General features: G+C 38.0%; 1 pseudogene; it reads right to left on the bottom strand.

Moving 5' to 3' along the window:
- Positions 1-807: 807 nt before the first annotated feature.
- On the bottom strand, positions 808-13,019 carry LOC102966212 (annotated as a pseudogene).
- Between the last annotated feature and the right edge of the window lie 2,334 nt (positions 13,020-15,353).

Below are 15,353 nucleotides of genomic sequence, written 5' to 3'. Positions count from 1 at the left end.
AAAAAAAAAAAAAAAAGGTTAGAGTGGGAGAGAGCCAAAGCATTAGAGACTGTTAAAAACTGAGAACAAACTGAGGGTTGATGGGGGGTGGGAGGGAGGGCAGGGTGGGAGGGAGGGCAGGGTGGGTGATGGGTATTGAGGAGGGCACCTTTTGGGATGAGCACTGGGTGTTGTATGGAAACCAATTTGACAGTAAATTTCATATATTAAAAAATAAAAAAAATAAAAAAAAAAACAAAAAAAAAAAAACAAAGTTTATTTGGTATTTTAATTGGTTGGCATGACCCTTGTTTATATATAGATATTTCTTTTTGCATTATATGGCAATGTACACTATATTCTAACATATATAGTACACAAAATAAGATCCTTTAGAACAGTTTTATGCACAATACATGCAATATTACATTTATACATTGAATTCCAGGATGTGATTGGAGAAAAAAAGTTGGACTAGGCATGTTGGGTGAAGGAACCAGATGTTATATATCACATGGTAAATATACATCTGGTTTGGAGAGCAACTTCAGCATATGTAATATTGGCAGTGGTGCCTCTCAAGTGGTGGAACTATTTTACATTAACCAATTTAGGACTACACAAGTACCATCCAGCATCAGGATATAGCTGCAGGGTTTTGTGAACCATTCTTATTTGTAACTTTAGGAAACTGATGCTTTTCCTAGGCCATTTTAATATTACTACTTGAGTAATAGATCAGATAATAAGGATGATATATACAACCTCCAGCTAAAATCCTGTTATGGTCTAGACAGTGAACTGGAACAGCATAAGACAACTTTAAAACTACAGTTCTTTTTGGATCCCCCAAAGTGTATCTGCACTATTCTTCAAATGGGCCTCTTCCTCAGGAGTCAGAGTCACCTTCACAGCTTCTGAGATTCCATTCTGTCCCAAGATGCAAAGAACACTAAGGTAAACAGAATCTTTTATTCCATAGAGACCCTTAGTCATGATGGAAATTGGATGCACCTGCCTATGATTCTTCATTATACTTTCTTCCAAATATTCCACAAATAGCCCAATGGCCCAGGAAGTGTAGCCTTTTCAGTTTGATCACCTCACAGGCACTGTCAACCACCTATTTGTGAACCTCTTTCCATTGTTCCTTATCTGCATCAGTGCCTAAGTCAGAGTGAAGATTCTTCAGGAAGACGCCAGCAACATTTACTCCACTGCACAGAGGCACACTAGAATCTCCATGCTCCCCAGGGACCCACCTATGCCAGCTTAATGGGTGAACTCCCAGCCTTTCCCCAATTAAGTAATGGAACCAGGATGAACCCAGATTACAACCACTTCCAATAACACGGTTTTTGGGAAAGCCACTTATCTTCCAAGCCACATAGGTCAAGATACCCACTGGATTGGAAACAAACAACTTGCAGTTTAGGCTGTATTTTACGATATTAAGAATGATTAATTTAAAATGTTCACGTTATGCTGGACCAAATTAAGAAGGCTTTCTCTCTGTGAAAATAACCAGCTTGGAGTTTGTAGTCACATTATAGTCTTTACCAGAGACAAATTTTGGTGTTCTAAGGAAAAGCCTTCTATGCTGGAGATTCGTCATCTCTCATTTCAATTTGTCTTCCACGACATCAACAAGAGCAAGTTCATTTGACAAGTCCTTCATTAAAATACAGATGGCCACAAGCGATGCTAACAACAGCAACCCTAACAACTGTAATCTTATTCTGGGGGGTATAGTCTTAAAAATATTCTGAATCAACTGATCCTTGAGAGCTGCTGTATTTGACTTAGAACCAAAAAGAATTGGGAGTGCATGTCGGGTGGGTGCACAGGCATTGACAGTGCACAAGGTTGGGTCCAGACTTGGTGGCAGCTGCTCCCCTAAACAGCATAATCTTAAAAATTAAGTTGGTCACAGAATAAGAAAATTTATCAATGTAACATATCACAATAATAGAATGAAGGTAAAAATCACATAATCATTTCAAATCAGGCAGAAAAGGCATTTCACAAAATGCACACCCTTTAATGATAAAAAAAAAAAGTCAGAAAGCAAGGAATTAAAGTGAATGTCCTCAACATGGACAATTACATTTATGAAAAACCCAGCTAATATCATACTCAGTTGTAAGAGACTTGAAAGCTTTATTCTTAAAATCTGGATCAAGACAAAAATGCCTACTTTTACCATTGCTATTAAACATTTTACTGGAAGTTCTAGCTAGAGCAATAAGACACACAAAGAAAGAAATAAAAAGCACCCAATTGTAAAGAAAAAAAGTAAAATTATCTTTATTCACAAATAACATAATCCCATATGTAGAAAAATCCCAAAGAATTCACTAAAAAAATCTAGTAGTAGAGCTAATAAACAAATTCAGCCAAGTTTCAGAATGTAATATCAGCATACAAAATCATTTGTATTTGTATTCACCAGAAATGAGCAATCCAAAAAGAAATAAGAAATTAAGAAAGCAATTACACTTAAAATCACATGTAAAAGAATTCAATACCTAGGAATAAATTTAACCAACAAGGTGAAATAAGTGTACACTGAAACTATAAGACATGCTGAAGAAAATTAATAAGATTTAAGTAAATGAAACACCCTATGCTAGTGGTATGAAGACTTACTATTGTTAAAGTATCAATATTACTACCCCAGCAATCTACAGATTCAATGTAATCCCTACCATATTCCAGAAGTCTTTTTTGAAAAATGGAAAAGCCAACCCTTAAATTCATATAGAGTTGTAAGCCAAAACATTCTTGAAAAAAAGTAGAAAGCCAGAATTCTGGAGGGATCTTTCCCCAATTTTAAAATTACTGCAAAGATACAGTCATCAAAAAAGTGTGGTGATGGCATAAGTATAGACATATAGACCAATGGAATAGAATTGAAAGTCCAGAAATAAATACATACACCTATTTCCAATTGATTTTTGACAAGAGTACCAAGACTATTCAATGAGGAGAAAATAGTTTTTTCAATGGATGATGCTGGGACAATTGGACTTCCACATGAAAAAGAATGAAATTGGACTCTGGCCTCATACCATATACAAAAATAAAGTCAATAGCAATGAGAAAGAATGAAATCTGGCCATTTTCAGCAATGTGGATGGAACTGGAGGGTATTATGCTAAGTGAAATGTCAGTCAGAGAAAGACTGATACCATATGTTTTCACTCATATGTGGATCTCGAGAAACTTAACAGAAGGCCATGGGGGAGGGAAGGGAAAAAAAGTTACAAACAGAGAGGAAGGGAGGCAAACTATAAGAGACTCTTGAATATTGAGAACAAACTGAGGGTTGATGGGGGGTAGAGAGAGGGGAAAGTGGGCGATGGGCACTGAGGAGGGCACTTGTTTGGATGAGCACTGGGTGTTGTATGGAAACCAATTTGACAATAAATTATATTTTAAAAAATCAAGTCAAAATGGATCAGTGGCCTAAATATAAAAGCTAAAACCATAGGGACACCTGGTGGCTCACTCAGTTAAGTGTCCGACTTAGGCTCAGGTCATGATCTCATGGTTCATGAGTTTGGGCGCCACATCATGCTCTCTGCTGTCAGCTCAGAGCTCACTTCAGATCCTCTGTTCCACTCTTTCTTTGTCCCTACCCCGCTTGTGCTCTCTCTCTCTCAAAAATAAATAAACATTTAAGAAAAAGCTAAAACTATAAAACCTTTATAAAAAACATAGATGTGAATCTTCATGGTCTTGGATTTGGCATTCTTAGATATGACACCAAAGGAACAAAACTTAAAGTAGATAAATTGGACTTTATCAAAATTAAAATATTTTGTGTATTGAAGGACATTATCAAGAAACTGAAAAGAAAACCTACATAATGACAGAAAACATTTACAAATCATATATGTTATAAGAGTTTAATATTCAGAATATATAAAGAACTCTTACAACTCACCAACAAAAAACCAAAAAAATTTAAAAAAAATAGGCAAAAGAATTTGTGACGACATGTATGGAGCTAGAAAGTATAATGCTAAGCAAAATAAGTCAGTCAGAGAAAGACATGATTTCACTCATTATGTGGAATTTAAGAAACAAAAAAGAAAAGGGAAAAAATAAGAAGGAGAGATTGAAATTAAGAAAAAAGACTCTTAAGTATAGAGATCAAACTGATGGTTACCAAAGGGGATGTGGTTGGGGGGATGGGATAAATAGGTGATGGAGATTAAGGAGTGCACTTGTGATGAGCAAAGCGTGATGTATGGAAGTGTTGAATTACTATATTGTACATCTGAATCTAATATAACACTGTATTTTCATTCACTGGAATTAAAATTAATACATACATGCATACATAAATACCTAAATAAATAAATAAATGTTGAGGCACTGGGACAAATAGGCAAAATATTTGAATAGCCATTTCTCCAGGAAAATATAAAATGTCAAATAAACACATGAAAATATGCTGAACATCATATTCATTAGGGAAATGTGCACCAAAACCACAATAAGATATCACTTAGCCATTAAGATAACTATAATACGAAAAGAATGGAGTATGGTGAGGATGTGGGGACATTAAAACACTTGTGCCCTGTTGATGGGAATTTAAAAAGGTATAGTTGCTATGGAAAACAGTATGACAGTTCCTCAAAAAATTGAAAATAAAATTACTATATGATCCAGCAATTCCACCTCTGGGTATATCAGTCAGAGAAAGACAGATATCATATGATTTCACTCATATTTAGAATTTGATAGGAGAAGAGAAGGAAAAATAAGACAAAAGCAGAGAGGTAGGCAAACCATAAAACTCTTAAATAGAAAAATCTGAGGGTTGCTGGGGAGGTTATGGGTGAAATGGGTGATGGACATTAAGGAGGGGACTTTTTGGGATTAGCACTGGGTGTCATATGTAAGAGATGAATAACTGGGTTCTACTCCTGAAATCAAGACTACACTATATGTTATCTAACTTGAATTAAAAAAATAGTTTAAAAAAAAGGAAGTAGAATCTTGACACCCATGTTCACAGCAGCATTGTTAACAATAGCCAAAATGTGGAAGCAACCCAAGGGCCCATCATCAGATGAATGGATAAGCAAAATGTGGTATGTGCACATGATGAAATATTATTTAACCTTTTAAATAATGGAAATGCTGACACAGGCTACAACATGAGTGAATCTTGAGGACATTATGCTAAGTGAAATAAACCAGTAACAAAAAGGGAAATCCTGTATGACTCCATGTATATGAGGCATCCAGAGTAAAATTGAGACAGAAGGTAGAATGGTAGTTGCCAAGAAAAAGGCAAATAGGAAATTGTGTAATTGATATAGAGCTTCAGTTTTATAAGATGAAAAGAGTCCTGGATATTGTTTGCACTACAATGTGAATGTGCTAACACTACTGAACTGTGCACTTTAAAATAATTAATATGATGAATTTTTAGTGAAATAAGTCAGGCAGAGAAAGATACCATATGTTTTCACCCTTATGTGTATCTTGAGAAACTTAATAGAGGACCAGGGGGGAGGGGAAGGGGGAAAAAAAGTTACAGAGAGGGAAGGAGGCAAACCATGAGAACAAACTGAGCGTTGATGGGGGGTGGGGGATAGGGAAAAGTGTGTGATGGGCACTGAGGAGGGCACTTGTTGGGATGAGCACTGGGTGTTGTATGGAAACCAATTTGACAATAAATTATATATATATATATATATATACACACATATATATAATATTTTTTTAAATGTTTATTTATTTTTGAGAGAGAGAACAAGCAGGAGAGGGGCAGAGAAGGAGACACAGAATCTGAAGCAGGTCCCAGGCTCTGAGCTATCAGCACAGAGCCTGATGTGTGGCTTGAACTCATGAACTGTGAGATCATGACCTGAGGTGAAGTCGGATGCTTAACCGACTGAGCAACCCAGGCACCCCAAGATGGTAAATTTTATGTTATATATATTTTATCACAATTCTAAATAAATAATAAATAAATAAATAAATATCAAAAGCTTAAAAACGAAAAGTGTTGGCAAAGTTATAGAGAAATTCAAACCCTCATATACTTCCGATGGAAATGTTAAATGAATGGTGCAGTCACTATGGAAAACAATTTGACAGTTCCTCAAAAATCCAAACATGGAATTATATATGACCTAAGCAATTCCACACACACACACATATATATATATATATACCCAAAATAATTGAAAATACAGACTCAAACTGATACTTATATCCCAATTTCATTGCAGCATTATGCACAGTGGCCACAATGGGGAAGCAACCCAGGTGTCTGTAGACAAATGAATGGATAAATAAAATGGATATATACATACAATGGAATATTATTCAGCCACCAAAAGAAATGACATTCTCAGAGAGGTTGCTGCCTGTTTTCTCCTGTAGGATTTTGATATTTTCGTGTCTCACATTTAGGTCTTTGATCCATTTTGAATTTATTTATGTGTATGATGCAAGAAAGAGGTCCAATTTCATTCTTCTGCATGTCGCTCTCCACTTCTCCCAGCACCATTTGCTAAAGAGACTTTTTGTCCATTAGATACTCTTCCCTGCTTTGCCAAAGATGAGTTGGTTACATATTTGTGAATCCATTTCTGGGTGTTCTATTCTATTCCACTGATCCATGTGTCTGTTTTTGTGCCAGTACCATCCATCTTGATGATTACAGCTTTGTAATACACCTTGAAGCCTGGAATTGTGATGCCTCCCGCTTTGGTTTTCTTTTTTAATGTTACTTTGGCTATTTCAAGTCTTTTGTGGTTCCATACAAATTTTAGGATTTTTTTTCTAGCTCTGTGAAGAATACTGGTGCTATTTTGATAGGGATTGCATTGAATTGTAGATTGCTTTGGATAGTATTGACATTTTAACAATATTTGTTCTTCCACTTCATGAGCAATGGAATATTTTTCAATTTTTTGTGCATTCTTCAATTTCTTTCATAAGCTATCTATAGTTTTCATGTATAGATTTTTCACCTCTTTGGTTAGGTTTATTCCCAGGTGTCTTAGGGGTTTTGGTGCAATTGTAAATGGGATCGATTATTGATATCTCTTTCTGCTGCTTTATTATTGGTGTATAGAAATGCGACTGATTTCTGTACTTTGATTTTATATCCTGTGATATTGTTGAATTCTTGTATCAGCTCTAGTAGTATTTAGGTGGAGTCTTTCAGGTTTTCCATGTAGAGTATCATGTCATCTGCAAAGAGTAAATGGATGCTTGATATGGATGCTTCCTCGCTGATATGGATGCTTTTTATTTCTTTTTGTTTTCTGATTGCTGAGGCTAGGGCATCCAGTACTCCATTGAACACCAGTGGTGAGAGTGGACATCCTTGTTGTGCTCACAGTAACTTCTTTCTTGACGTGTCTTCAGAGGCAAGGTAAATATAAGCAAAAATGAACTATTGGGACCTCAACAAGATAAAAAAGCTTCTGCACAGCAAAGGAAACCATCAATAAGACTCAAGAGCAACTGACAGAATGGGAGAAGATATTTGCAAATGACATCAGATAAAGGGTTAGTATCCACAATCTATAAAGAACTTATCAAACTCAACACCCAAAAAACAAAGAATTCAGTGAAGAAATGGGAAGAAGACATGAATAGACACTTTTGCAAAGAAGACATCTAGATGGCTGACACATGAAAAGATGCTCAACATTACTCATCATCAGAGAAATACAAATCAAAACCACAATGAGATACCACCTCACATCTGTCAGAATGACTAAAATAAACAACTCAGGAAACAACAAATGTTGGCAATGGTGCAGAGAAAGGGGAACCATTTTTCACTGTTGGTGGGAATACAAACTAGTGTAGTCACTCTGGAAAACACTATGGAGATTCATTAAAAATGAACAGTTGAACTACCCTACAACCCAGCAATTGCACTACTAGGAATTTATCAAAAGGATACAAAAATGCCGATTCAAAAGGGCACGTGCATACTAATGTTTATAGTGGTGCTATCCACAATTGCCAAATTATGGACAGAGCCCAAATATCCATTGACTGATGAGTGGATAAAGTAGATGTCGTATATATATGTAATGGAATACTATTCATTGATGAAAAAGAATGAAATCTTGCCATTTGCAACAATGTGGATGGAACTAGAGGGTATTATGCTAAGCGAAATAAGTCAGAGAATGACAGATATCATTATTTCACTCATATGTGGAATTTGAGAAATTCAACAATGAACATATGTTAAGGGAAGGAAAAATAAGATAAAAACAGAGACGGAGGCAAATCATAAGAGATTCTTAAATACAAAGAATAGACTGAGGGTTACTGGAGGGGGGTGGTTGAGGAATGGGTTAAATGAATGATGGGCACTAAGGAGAACACTTTTTGGGATGATCACTGGGTGTCATATGTAAGAGATGAATTACTTGCCAAGACTACACTGTATGTTAACTAACATGAATTTAAATACATAAAAAAATAAAGAAATGACATTTTCATATGTGGCATAACATAGATGAACCTGAAAACATTATACTCGGTGAAATAAACCAGAAACTAAAGGTCAAGTATGGTATGCTTCCACTTAGATGAAATATCCAGAATAGGCAAATTCATTGACACAGAAAGTAGATTAGGGGTTACCAGTGGTTGGGGGAGTGGAAGAATGCAGAGTTATTGCTTACTGGCTGCATATTTTCTGTTTGGGATGACAGAATTGTTTAAGAAATAGGTGATGATGATTGCACAACACTGAATGTAATTAATGCCACTGAGTTTTACACTTAAAAATGGTTAAATTGGCAAATTTTATGTTATATACATTTTATCGCAATAAAATCTATAAAAAAGAGAAAACGTGATAATAACAGCTATACATACTACTCTTACTGCTGTGTTCTAGTATAACCATTTGTGAAGTACCTACTTTGTGCCAGGTACTATTTTAGGTACTGGGGAAATGGTTGTAAAGAACACTCTAGTCAGAGTAGACAGACAATATACAAAGAAATGAGTAATAATCAGGAAACCTAATTTATACTCAAGACTTTGTGGCCCTGGAACTCTGTGACTTATATTATTCATGACCATTTGATGAGTCCCTTCCTGTGCCAGGCCCTGGAGACCTAGGTTGTAGAGCTGCCTTGGAATAGAGCTCAGTCCAGGCATGGAGAATTGAGATGTTTCTTATCCTTCACAAAATTTCCTTGGGTTCTGGCACCTCACTGCCTTCACCTCTCTTTAACTCAGTTCCTTGAGTGCCTAGAGAGCTCCTGGTACTATCCTTCCCCTGCTTTTTGTCCAGGCTTGGCTGGTTGGCTTTTACACCATCCCCTCCCATCCCACCTTACTTCCTGTGGAATATGAAATTTCAGGGCTCCCACTCCAGGATTTTCAACATAGACAAAGTAATGGGCCAATTCAAGACCCAGCTTAGTTATCAACTGAGTATCAAACAGGTAAAAACAAACCAAACAAGTCATTCATTCTTCAATTTGGCAAACATTTTAATGAGCCGCTGCTCTGACCCAGATGTCAGCCACTTTACTTCACAGTCATAATAATGGTAGAAATAATACCTTGAGCACCTATTGTGTGTAGGACACTTCCCATGGATTAACTCACTGAATTTTCATACAATCTTGTGTAGAGGTAGAGCTTATCCACATTTTTTCAGCAGAAAAGCTGAGGTTCAGAGAGATGTGGCTAATGTTAGTGGGGGGGTCCAATGCACCTGACCATTCCACAGCTCATGTATTCACCACACAGCCAGAGCACCATGCCCTCTGCCAACACCTCACTTCAATGTATTCCCCACAATCCATAGCATACACCACACACTTCGCCCATGTTTCACTTGCACACCTCACATACAACATCTTCCTTAGACATACTTCCTATATCTAGTGTTCTTGAATACCACACAGAAACTGGCATGCACAACCAGACATACAGACATTACAAAGACACTGTCACAACTATTCTTCCCCAACACTTTACACACAAACACATATGCCTGCACAGGCCATGCATATGATAAGCCATGTCTCCCACGCAAGTATAAATACTTATTTCGGAAATATGCAGTCACACTATGTTTTGGCAACAAAACCAGGCACAGAGACTCTTTACTCACTCTGCGACATTCTTTTCAGTATCTCCTCCCCTCCTAGACCTGCCCAGGCTTCATGCCATGCTATCCTCATTTCACTCACATATAGACCCCATACATAGTTTCATAGTAATATACAGGCCCAGCCCAGGCCACATCTAGGAACCGCCAACTCCTCCCCCACCCTTTCTTTGCCTGGCTCTCCTCACACTGTGGCATTTGGAGTCACTTAGCAGAAGGTGGCTATGCAGACAGAGCTTTGCCCTGAACCTCAGGATAGGACAGTCTGGTGGGTCTATTTCCCCTTCCACCTGTCCTTGAACCTTGCCTCACTTTTGGTTTTCAAACCTTTTCCATATATCTACCTTATGGTTGGAGAGGGTGAACCATGGAACTATATCCACTGCCTCTTGTCTTCCAGATGCTTGGCCCAAGGAGGGGTTGGGGGTTAGGGTTCCTATAATGGCATAGGGGTGGGGTCTTCCTCAGGAGTCCAGGCTTTAAGTATTTGTTCTATAGCTACTGCTGCTCTACCAATTCCTGGAGTTAACCATAGGATAGGCCTATCCTATCACTATGAGAAATGGAGAGTGCAAGAAGATACCTATGAGACCTGGTCTAAGCTGGGAGTTTTCTGCATGACTGTATTTGCTCAAGGTCTCCTTCTGGATCAGGTGCCCTACAGGGGTTCCCATGTATCATTTTAAGCACAGAATGGACATATCAAAAGCAGTGTGTTGTACTCTAATGAGTAAGCTGGAAGGTATTGTGAGTAAACTACTTGCACTTGACTCCTTACTAGTGTGATCTAAGGCGAGTTGCTAAATCTCTCTGACATCAGGTGGTCTATTCTATAAATGGGGTTAATGATGGTATCTCTTTTACAGGATTGTTTCAAGGATTAAATGGGAGGATTAAAAAGTGACTGGTACATATAAAATACTTAAGAGGGATTTATTCAATAAATAAACTAATATAGCTCTACTCAGGATCACAGACACAAAAAATATCAAATAAAATCACTGCCATTCACTGTGTGTCTCAATGGAATGTAAGCTCCACAAGGGCAAGGGCTTTATGTAAATTTTGAAACAGGCTTCTAGAACAGTGTCTGGAAAATATTAAGTGCTTGATAAATATTTCTTGAATGAATGAATTAATGAGCAGCTAAGTGAATAATATATTCCAGAAATGGTGTTAGACATGTGGGATAGAATTCTAATATAGACAACACCTGTCCTCACGTAGCTAACAATCTATTCATTAAACTAATAATTACACCAATAATTGAACCTGGGGTGAATTCTGTGAAAGAAGAAAGGAGGGTGCTATAAGAGTGAAACATAAAAATAATTTGCTATTCTCAGAGGTAAAAGGGAGTCTCCCAGAGCCAGTGATGCCTGAGCCTAAAAAAGGATCAGGTGGCAAGAGAACTTCAAATCCACATGGCCAACCATCTAGCTGATATCTTCTGGATATCCCACAGGAACAACAACCCTGCCATGAACCAAACTGAAATCTTCATATTGCTCCCTGTACATCTGTTCCTCTGCCCCAGTTTTTCCTGCTTGCATGAATGTCCTAATGTATAACCAGAGTTCACTGACCAGGAAACTCATAAGTCATCTTTGACTGCTCCAAGTCCCCATATCTAACCCAACATTGAGTCCCAGAAATGCTACCTTCTGTAAAGTATATAGTAGTGGTTAAAAGATTGGATTCTAAAGTCAGCTTTCCCTGGCTTATATCCTGGCTCAGCAACTTACTAGTTACTTATACTTTCTGTGCCTCAGAGCCCTCACCTGAAAAATGTGTGATAATATTTCATAAGATTATTGTGAGGATCAAATGAATTAATCTAGCTAGAGTACTTAAATCAGTTTCCTAGCACATAGTAAGTATTTAATATCTGTTAACTATGATAATGGTGATGATAATGGTCTCTCAAATATGTACTTCTGTCCCTCTTGACTGTGACTATCATGGTGTAGACTCTCATTTTGCTTAAATCACAAGACCTTAAACCACTTAATGGGGAGACCCATTAAGAAACTGTTACATGTAGGTTGGAAATGATGGGGATCCTGAACTGGGGCAACAAACTTGGAGATGAAGAGAATGGAATAGATTAAAGACATCCCACTGCCATTAAGTCTATTGTCAATTCATTGAGGGTATGAACTGTTGTTGTTGTTGTTGTTGTTGTTGTTGTTTTATCTTTGTATCCCACCACTGCCTGTGAGGCACACTGACACAGACACACAAATACAGCATAATACAACACTTCACATACAAATTACTATTGATTATATGAATTTGATTAAATTAAGTTTACAAGACTAGGTGACTGATTTGATCTTAGGAGAAGTCCAAGATGGTTTAGAACCTGAATTGAATCTTAGGGAGAATTATGAAATTTCTTTCCATAGAGGTGTATAACACTCAGAGTATGTCCCAACTACCTTGCTTTCCCTACCCTAAGGTCAGTTATTGGCAGGGCCCCAGCTAGAGTAAAGCTCTTTGGGCTGAGGAGGGGGTTATTTCTCTTGGGGGCCTCCCTTCCGCTTTCTCTGCCCTGGGCAGTGAGTCCTTCTTCATAGTATTTGAATTAGAGGAAACAGATAGACTGAGGAAGTGAAGAAAAAACAGGCTGCTTGTGCTCTGTAAGCCAATGTAAACACTTGGTGGTTTCCTGTTGTTGCAGCCCAAAGTGTCCCATGACATCATTCCTGGCCTTTCCAGAATACACTGGCTTGGCTAAGCCCGCTTACCTGTCCAAGGCTGAGTGGCAGTCACCCCCCTTTCTCACTAGGGTTAGATCCTCTGGAACTAGAAAACTTCTCTGGGCCAACCATTCACCACCTTCCCAGTTGGTCACATAGGCCTTTCTAGCCCTATAAGGCATTGGAGGCTCTGGGCTGGACATGCCTTCCCACTTCCCAGAGACCCAGTGGCTTATGGGTCAGAGAAAGATTTCCCAAGCCAGAAAACTTATTTTCCTTCTTTTAGTGGAGATTTGGATTCAGAAGAGAGGGAGGAGGCTGTGACACACAGACTCTAAAATAGGCCATAGCTGCTTCCTCCTCTTTCTATCTTACCCAAGGGCATACAGGCTTATTCTCTCAATGTTGGTCACAAATTCCTAGGAACAAAACTATATGGACTCTTTCAAACCTTGTAGTCTAATCTTCCCATAATGCAGATGAGAACACTGAGACCCAAAGAAAGGAAAAAAAAACTGGTCCCAGTCACAAGTTTGTTGGTGCAGCATAAGCCATCCACTGCCAGATGCCTGAACCTAAGCTATCTTTAGACAGGACTATATAACTGCAAGAGCTCTTGACAAGAAATTCAGAAACCAGGGTAGAAGGTCTAATTCCTCTTCGGGATCTTGGACAAATTCCTCTTTTTCTTTGGGCCTTGGCTTAACTATAATTCAGTTCAAGGTAACAAATATTTATTGAGAACCTACTGTGTTTGGTAGAGCTGGTAGTTCCTGGAAATGAGAAAAAAAAACAAGATGAAAACACTTGCCATTTCAAAGGTTGGAATGAAAAGAGAATGAAAGAGATGGTCTGAATTTCATAAGAGATCTAAAGCCTATGTGGACTCCACAGCCCTGTTTCTAGGCAGAATCAAACCATAATCAGGGGTCTAGTGCCCTTTAGGGCTGTATTTCCCTCCCCACTCACCTCATAAGGCAGCAGAGAACTCTCACTGGGCCAGAGTACTGTTTCCAAAAAAGTTTACCAGTTCTAGTCCAATTCAGCTGGATAGATTTGCATAGATATGTGACAAAGTCCTAAATTACTGTCTCCAAAATGAAGCCAAATGACTTATGGTAAATCCTATATCCAGCAGTAATTGGATTTCAATCCCTAGCTATGCCATGGAGCACAGACAATTGAAATAGCTGTTTTAAACAATCAAATTCATCACAGCCTAGATTTCAAGTGGAATTCAGAGACATCTTTAGGGAAAAGAATGCCTATTCCTTCACCCAAAGATTAACAAGGCAATGCCAAGTCATTCCATTAGTCAATCAATTTAACTGCAGCATGGATTAGATGAAACCTAGAGGATGCAAAAGCCTACACAGATGTAGGAGGCTGCAGAGGCACATTGGGAGACACAAAGTAACACACATAGACACAAGGTAATGCACATACACACACTCTCAGAGCAGCACACACACACACACACACACACACACACACACACAAAGACACACACACAAAGACACACACAATTCAACCAGAAATTAGGAAAAGATAACTAGTTGTCTGAGAGTACTGGGCGCCCATTTTGTGACCAACTGTTTATCTTTCTCTCTTTTCTCCCTCTACAACCATTCTAACTCAAATAAAATATTGTACTTTTTTCTACATTAGAAAAGCATTAGAAAATCATCCCTACCCTACCACATCCATACCCACTCCCACTCAACCACATCAGGCTTTTACTACCTGTTTGTCTCCTGGACTACAGCAAAGATCTATTATGGCTCCCTAATGTCATATTTCCACTAACCCATTTTCCATGAGGCTGTCTGTCTCTGAGAATCTTTGTAGAGTGAAGCCCTGTTTTTGCCTTATTTCTGCTAAAAATTATTCCTTTCCTTTCCACCATCAGTACAAGCCAACTCAGATGCCTGACATTCATGGAGTGATGAAAACCTGGGGCTCCTTGCCCATGTTCATACCCTCTGCCCTTCAGAAAGCACAAGGCAACTTCCCAGCTCCCTATCTACACCTATTTTAAACTCTTCTGTGATATTACTTTGAGCTAGAACTGCCCCCTTCTTCACCTATCAAAATCCTACACACATTAGCCAGATGGATGTGACAGATATATTCAGAACATTCCACCCTAAACAGCACATTTTTTTTAAAGTGCACATGGAACATTCTCCAGAAGAGATCACATATTAGGTCACAAAACAAGTCTCAGCAAATTCAAAAATATTGAAGTCATACTATGAAGCTTTTCTGACCAGAATGCTTTGAAACTAGAAATCAACCACAAGAAAAAATCTGAAAAGAGCACAAATGCATGGAGGTTAAATAACATGCTACTAAACAATGAATGGGTAAACAAAGACATCAAAAAGGAAACAAAAAAAAATACATGGAGACAAATGAAAATGAAAACACAGTAATCCAAGATCTTTCAGATGCAGCAAAAGCTGTTCTAAGAAGGAGGTTTATAACAACAAAGACTTAACTCTGCAAGAAAAACAACAAATAAACAACCTAACCTT

This window comes from Panthera tigris, chromosome X (genome assembly GCF_018350195.1).
Source record: "Panthera tigris isolate Pti1 chromosome X, P.tigris_Pti1_mat1.1, whole genome shotgun sequence".
Classification (NCBI taxonomy): domain Eukaryota; kingdom Metazoa; phylum Chordata; class Mammalia; order Carnivora; family Felidae; genus Panthera; species Panthera tigris.
Note: the sequence above shows the minus strand (reverse complement) of the source record. Positions and strands in the feature narration are given on the sequence as shown.